This window comes from Odocoileus virginianus, chromosome 3 (genome assembly GCF_023699985.2).
Source record: "Odocoileus virginianus isolate 20LAN1187 ecotype Illinois chromosome 3, Ovbor_1.2, whole genome shotgun sequence".
NCBI lineage: Eukaryota > Metazoa > Chordata > Mammalia > Artiodactyla > Cervidae > Odocoileus > Odocoileus virginianus.
In genome coordinates, this window is record NC_069676.1 from 567,623 (window position 1) to 575,917 (window position 8,295).

The following is an 8,295-nucleotide window of genomic DNA, read 5'->3' on the forward strand; positions in this document are numbered from 1 at the left end:
GAATTGCTGCTTTTGAACTGTGTGTTGGATAAGACACTTGAGAGTCCCTTGGACTGCAAGGAGATCAAACCAGTCAATCCTAAAGGAAATCAATCCTGAATATTCATTGGAAGAACTGATGCTGAAGCTGAAGCTCTAGTACTCTGGCCAGCTGATGAGAAGAACTGACTCACTGGAAAAGACCATGATGCTGGGAAAGGTTGAAGGTGGGAGGAGAAGGGGATGACAGAGGATGAGACAGTTGGATGGCATCACTGACTCAACAGACATGAGTTTTAGAAAGCTCCAGGAGTTCGTGACGGACCAGGAAGCTGGGAGTGCTGCATTACATGTGGTCACAAAGAGTCAGACACAACTGAGTGACTGAACTGAACTGAATCATGAAAATGAAGTAAAAGCAAAATTAAAGTATTAAATTCTAGTTACGTACCATTGCCTTTGGAAGGCTATACAGTTTAGTGGTTAGAGCACAAACTCAGGAGCCAGCCTTTGTGGTGCAGGAAGCCACTACCTGCACCCAGATGAGAAGTTGCATTTTCTAGCTTCACTTGCAGATGGAGGTAAGTAAGGAGTTTTAATTGGGCCTTTTGAGAAAGGTTGACTTTTCATAATTCTGTTCATTACCTTTTCTCCCCATTTTTTTCAATTTAGACTCTTGTGATAGCTGGAGCTTTAGCAGCCATCTTTTGAGCATGAGGATGATTGCCACAGGCTGAGAATGGTGGAGAAATCTGGGTCCTGGAGATATCATGGAGCCATCACACTAACTGTAGCCTGCCTAGGCCCAGGCTGCATTTACATGGGACAGAAATGCACTTGTCTTGTTTAAGCCACTGTCATTTCCTGAATATAATTTCCAGCTGAAAGAAGTGACAAAGGCGCCAGCTCACCCCACTGCAAGGGTCTTGCATACAACAAGCCTCTCCTAGCCTCTCCTGCCAGCTGCAGGCCAATCCTAAGGAAACAGGAGAGGGGGCCACAGGGGAGTCACAGGCCTATATGGCTTTCCAGCCATGCAGCCTATATGGGAATGTATGAGGCATCAGCCACACTGGGAGCCCCTAGGCTGGGAGCCCCATACTGTTCTGGGAGCCCCTAAGCTGTCCAAGACACCTGGTTGTCTTTAGCGGGTTGACTAAACACCAGAAACCTAAGCTTCTTGGGACATAAACACTACAGATATCTTCAAATCCATCAAGACTCAATTTTCCTGTGCTCTCCCTGCTGGCTAGCAGCTCCGCCAAAACCAGTGCCTCACACTCTGAAGTGGGAAACTTTCTACCCCAAAACCTAGCCTCATTTCATAGAGGACTCATGGTTGGAGGCCCCTTCCTGAGGCCCCAGGACAACATGCATCACCACTTGAAGCAAGAGCTGCTGGGCAATTGTCAGAACAGGGACTGCCTTATGAGAGCTCTTCAAGTTCCCTGTATCTTGTGTTCAGTTTTCAGAACCACTGGGCAGACCCTTTTCCCCCAAAGCCTGTGGGTCTAGGAGCGTCTATGGCCTTTCTCAGCCCCATACATCCCATAACACTGTTGACTGGGAGTTTGTCCAAGTCCACATGCTCACACGCACTGCTACCTTTCTGTGAGTACCAAGCAGCTGTCTTCTCCCTTGCCCAGTGCTCCCAGCAACAATGGCCCTGCTTTCCACTGCTCAGTAAGAGCTTCTGCTTCATCTAGCTTCTTGCACAAGCTTTTTCCCACCTTGGCCCATATCTGTCTCCTGGTTTGAGAGGGCAAGATTCTCTATATTAGCGACGCAAATGGCATCAAGTTGACTTAAATAGCAAAGGAATGTATTGGATCACGCATCTGTAAAGTCCAAGGATGGATTTCAGGTGAGACTTGCTCCAGCTGTTCAGACATTATCACCAAGAATCTAATTCTCTTCTATCTGCTCTTCCTTCCACGGCAATGGCACCTTCCTGATGACCTCAGTTCCTCTAGGTTCTTCTCTCATGTTAACAAACCAGCTGTGACAGTTCTGTACTCATATCCTTTCCCCACACAGAGCTGGAGGCTGGGGCATGACAGGGTTCCAAGTCCCAGGCCCAGAAGGAACAGGAGAGAGATACAGAAGGATAGGCAGATTTGAGGGATGTGGATGTTTTTGCAAAGAGGAAAGGGGCCTGAGCCAGTCCCCACAGGAGCTGGTGGTGGGAACAGCAATGATGAGGGTTACACAGGTTACCATGGCTACAGCTCTCTGAGGTGGGCACAGCTATCCTCCCCCCACAGAGGAGGATGCAAGGCTCAAGGAGGTTAAAGAACATCCCAGGTAGACGTGGGTAGGAACGAACGGAGCAGGCTCTGTTGGCTTTCCTGACTCTCCTCTGACACTTGGATACTGAGGCCTTGGAGTAGGTGACCCCCCATGAAGATGGAGCAGAATGGTGGCTGCAGGAGTGGAACCCAAGGGATCAAGCTGAGAAAGGACCTGAGGAGGAGCCCTGAGGTCTGGCCTGCAGTGGCTTGAGGTAGGTGCATATCTCAGACCCTCTTGTTGCCCTGAGAAACAGCACTGCTTGGACTCCCTTGCTGCACAAGAAATCCAAAGGTTCTGGTTGCTAAACTGAGTTCATGTTTAAAGAAATACACAGGGATGGAGCAGAAGCAAGACTCTAGCCTGGCTGGAGGGCTAGCCTGAAGCAAGCCTTTTATGCAAGGCTTACTGAGTTGTCACCACCACCTGGGGTACTATTAACCCATTGTACACATGTGAGGCTATAACACAGAAATGAGGTCATCTGTTCAAGGTCACAAGCCAGGGGCTCCTGCTACAAAGTCTCTTGGCCTCCGGCTTGCCAGTCCCAGGAAAGACGGGGAGGAAGCACTGGTACAAGTGTGTTCCTTCAGAGCCTTCTTCAAGAACCCAGGCGGGTAGGGAGAGGCCAGACTGGCAGGCTGCAGAGTAGATGTTTTACCCCAGGATAGAAAGCCCCGTGCTCGCCTACTGCCCTGTTCCCCCAGGATGCTGGCCTATTTCTCCAGTACATTCTTGGCAGCATCTTATTCCTGTCCCCCTTGAGACACAGACCTTTCCCAGTGCCTTCCTATTCAGACACACAGTTGAAAGGACCAGGTGTGCAAATTTAACTGAACAAAGTTTCTTTTCCTTCTCACAGGAAGAGTGAAGGCCAGACCTCGGGCTCCTACCAGGGAGGGGAAGGGTTTGGCCCAGCCATCGGCTGAACTGGAAAAAAAGCGTAGCATTCTCAGAAGGGGGCCTTCTCTATTTCAGGGACTCAGAGTTCCAAGTTTCAAAGCAGTCTCTGTGTTCATCTCTGAATTTTGGCGAGGACTGACTTGGAGTCTCCAGGACGGGAGGCCTCACATGTGTTACCAAGGTGGCTCCAGGGTTCTCTGAGCTGCTCCCCGGCTCACAGCTACCACCCCAAGGACACAGACACGGGAAGCAGAAAAGCACACTGAAGTTCTCTCTGAAAAGACTTTTTAGAGCACATGATGAGTTTATTCTTTATTACTATTTGTCTTGCTTTAATTTATTGTCATGAATAATACTTTCCTAAAAAATAAACTAACGGTTATTTTAAAAGGTAAGTTCCCTGATTGGGTTATTTAGAGCTTTGCCTAAAATGAAGCACAGGGCAACCATTAAGAAGCATCTTAATGTGTAAGAAAGAGACAAAAATCTCTTCCTTCTACTTTAAGAAAAATAAGACACGATTTTTGAGAAAAAGAGAGGCTGTTGCAGATCAGCACAGAGACAGGAGCGGTTAGATGGGGCAGGTGACCAGACTCTGCAGACCCTGGGTCTCTGCACCCATTCATGTAGCTGGGATGGGCCTAAGGGCCCCTCAGTATCATTTATCCTCCACCTGATCCCCAGTGCACTTTTCAACCAACACAAACAGTTACTACACATCAGGCACCGTTCTAGAATCTAAGGCTACAGCACTGGACAAAATACACAAAAATCCCTCCCCCGTGAAGGCCATTCTCATGAGGGAGACAGACAAGTGACACACACCCAGTGGGCGGCCTGCTGACAAAACTTTTATTCTGAAGAGGAACAGAGCCGGGAAGGAGGAAGGGAGACGCTGGGATATGGGGGGTGCGGGGTGCTGGTGGTAGGGAAAGGTGCGTCATTGTTAAGCGCCATGTTCAGGGGAAAACTTCCCTGGGAAAGTGACAGGAGAGCAAAGACCTGAGGAAGCGAGAGAGGCTCCCGCAGGATTCTGGGTGAGAAGAGTACCCAGCAAAGGAAGGGGGCGGTGTGTGAGGAGACGAGCTCACGCGCTGCAGAAGCAGAGGGGCCGCCATTCTGTGTGAGTGGATGAAGTGGCGGGCGGGAGTGGCGGGGAGACGAGCTCGCGCGCTCCGGAGGCAGAGGGGCCGCCATTCTGTGTGAGTGGACGAAGTGGCGGGCGGGAGAGTGGTGGGGAGACGAGCTCGCGCGCTCCAGAAGCAGAGGGGCCGCCATTCTGTGTGAGTGGATGAGGTGGCGGGCGGGAGAGCGGCGGGGAGACGAGCTCACGCGCTGCAGAAGCAGAGGGGCCGCCATTCTGTGTGAGTGGACGAAGTGGCGGGCGGGAGAGCGGTGGGGAGACGAGCTCGCGCGCTCCAGAAGCAGAGGGGCCGCCATTCTGTGTGAGTGGATGAAGTGGCGGGCGGGAGAGTGGTGGGGAGGCGAGCTCGCGCGCTCCAGAAGCAGAGGGGCCGCCATTCTGTGTGAGTGGATGAGGTGGCGGGCGGGAGAGTGGCGGGGAGACGAGCTCACGCGCTCCAGAAGCAGAGGGGCCGCCATTCTGTGTGTGGATGAAGTGATGGGCGGGAGAGTGGCAGGAGGTGGAGGGGAGCTGAAACAGTGAAGAGGAAGGACCCACTGGTAGGGGGTTCCCCCAAAAAAGATATGGTCCAGAATCTGTGAATGTGACCTTCTTTGGAATATGAGTCTTTGCAGACATAACTAATTAAGGATCTAAAGATGAGATAGAGCATCCTGGATTACCCAGGTGGACCCTAAATCCAGTGATAAGCGTCCATAAGAGAAACAGGAGAGATGCAGACACAGGGGAAAAGCCAGTGTGAAGATGGAGGCCAAGGTGAGAATAATGCAGCCTCAAGCCAAGGAGTGTTTGGAGCCACCAGAAGCCGGGAGAGAAAAGGGAGGATCCTCCCCTAGAGCCTTCAGAGAAACAGTGGCCCTGCCCACTTCTTCATTTCAGCCCTCTGAAGCTGATTTTGGCCTACTAGCCTCCAGAATTATGTGCTGTGTGACTGTGGGTTGCTTTGTAATCACTGATTTTGTTATGGCAGCCCCAGAAATGGGCCAGGATGAAGGTGGGGAGACCAATGTGGGCGTCACTCCAAGACACAATCACCCAAGTGACTCCCAAGTCCATCAGATCTGCCCATATCCAGGGTTTGACATGTTTACCCACTGCCTCGTGATTTTTTATTTAAAAAAAAGAAGTATCTGTTTAAATTTAAATACACATCTCAAAATGCAATATTAGATCAGTAAGTTAAATATAAAACTAGATTCATTTTCATAAATAGAAGGTAGCCATGAAAATAAATTCAAGGAAAGCCAAACTGTTACCACATTCTAATGACATACCGCACTACCTACTGAGCACTCTGAGTCTGTAGGCACCTCTTTGTGTCTGAAAACATAAAATAGGTCTAGTGTCAGAGAAGCAGCAAAGGCCTTCAGCCTCAGAGAGAGCTGCTCCAGCACTGCCCACCTTGTGGTCTGCACGGCACACCCACACGTGGGCCACCACGGCCTACACCCCTCAAGTCCCTAAGCCACCACCAGCAGCATCTTGGGTGGTGTTGGTCTCTGTGTCAAATCCAGTGTGTGGGAGAAGGGCTTCCATGATGGGGGCAGGGACTTGCACCTTAGAGAGGTTGCAACAAAGTTCATTCCCTGGAAATGGACGGTTAAACTGATGTGAGCTTCTCCCTTGGACAGTGAACAGTCTGGGGATGAGCCCAGTTTTATTGGTATTTTTAAATGTTGAGGTATCAAATAAAGTGCATCAGTATTTAGTTGCAGATTTATTTTGCTCCACATGGGTTTTTTGAGGGGTTTCCAAGGTGACACAGTGACAAAGAATCTGCCTGCCAATGCAGGAGACACCAGAGACATGAGTTCACTCCCTGGGTTGAGAAGATCCCCTGGAGAAGGAAATGGCAACCAACTCCAGTATTCTTGCCTAGAAAATACCACGGACAGAGGAGCCTGGCAGGCTATAGTCCATGGAGTCGCAAAGAGTCAGACACAACTTAGTGACTAAAAGCAGGGCCACTCTGCTGCTCCTAGAGCCTGACCTCTGAGTAAGTCATAAACCCACATGCCTTCCTCAGCAGGAAGTGAAGGTCAAGGTGTTTCTTCCCCAGAGCTGTCTGTGTTCCTTTGTTAGAGGTTATAGTTCCTGGCAGCCCTTCCACATAGTCAACCTCCCCCTTCTGAGTTTCTGATCCTGTGTACTGCTTCTGTCCCTTCAGGCAGACGGTGGTGGCAAAACTTCACCATTACAAAGCCTTGGGGCTTTGCACTGTCCCTCAAGGTTTTCCTACATCCTCCCCATACCTCGAAGGAGTCTTTTATTAAATTCTTCTTAAGTTACCCTATTGGAATGTGCCCCAGGAAACACATCCTCAGAATGATCCCTGGGACTCAGTTGTTTGCACATTCGAGGAACACAAACCACAGCTCCTTGCAGGGGGAAGGAGGATGTGGAATATCTGGCATGCAGTGGCACCATGAGTCCCCAAATGATGGCTGGTGGTGGCACGAGATAAGTGCAGGTAGATGGCAAGGCATCAAGTGACTGTGACACTCATGGTCCAGGGAACAGTAACAACCCTAGAGCATCATTTGTCAAATGTGGCTTCTGTCCATGGACTGGTGCCATCCATCAGAAATCAAATAAATTTTAAAATTGAGTGAGTTTGGAAATTTTATGGCATTTTGATCTAGCTGCAGCACTCAAGTGCATCTGAGAGCACAAGCAATGTTCTCATTGCACACGTCACAGAACTGTTGGGGTGTTGTCAAAGACTCATGGTGAGCCACACGTGGTGCAGGAGCATCCTTAATGAAGGCTGCAGGACTGTGTTACCATATGTGTTACCATGTGTGGGGTTTCAGAGTTAGTCTTTTCCATAACACAAAAGTATTTAAATGATGGGATTCATTTTTTCCTTTGAAAGATAATTTAAGTTTAATTATAACTTACAAAATTAATTGAAAAAAGTAGGGAACACCACTAGATCATTCAGGTATGACTTAAATCAAATCCCTTATGATTATACAGTGGAAGTGAGAAATAGATTTAAGGGACTACATCTGATAGAGTGCCTGATGAACTATGAATGGAGGTTTGTGACATTGTACAGGAGACAGGGATCAAGAACATCCCCAAGAAAAAGAAATGCAAAAAGGCAAAATGGCTGTCCAAGGAGGCCTTACATACAGCTGTGAAAAGAAGGGAAGCAAAAAGCAAAGGAGGAAAGAAAAACTATACCCATTTGAATGCAGAGTTCCAAAGAATAGCAAGGAGAGATAAGAAAGCATTCCTCAGCAATCAATGCAAAGAAATAGAGGAAAACAATAGAATGGGAAAGACTAGAGATCTCTTCAAGAAAATTAGAGATACCAAGGGAACATTTCACGCCAAGATGGGTTCGATAAAGCACAGAAATCATATGGACCTAACAGAAGCAGAAGATATTAAAAAGGTGGCAAGAATACACAGACAAACTATACAAAAAAGATCTTCACGACCCAGATAATCATAATGGTGTGATCCCTCACCTAGAGCCAGACATCCTGGAGTGTGAAGTCAGGTGGGCCTTAGAAAGCACCACTATAAACAAAACTAGTGGAGGTGATGGAATTCCAGTTGAGCTAATTCAAATCCTAAAAAATGATTCTGTGAAAGTGCTGCACTCAATATGCCAGCAAATTTGGAAAGTCAGCAGTGGCCACAGGACTGGAAAAGGTCAGTTTTCATTCTAATCCCAAAGAAAGTCAATGCCAAAGAATGTTCAAACTACCACACAGTTGCACTCATCTCACATGCTAGCAAAGTAATGCTAAAAATTCTCCAAGCCAGGCTTCAGCAATATATGAACCATGAACTTCCAGATGTTTAAGCTGGTTTTAGAAAAGGCAGAGGAACCAGAGATTGAATTGCCAACATACACTGGATCATCGAAAAAGCAAGAGAGTTCCAGAAAAACATCTATTTCTGCTTTATTAACTATGCCAAAGCCTTCAACTGTGTGGATCACAATAAACTGTGGGAAATTCTGA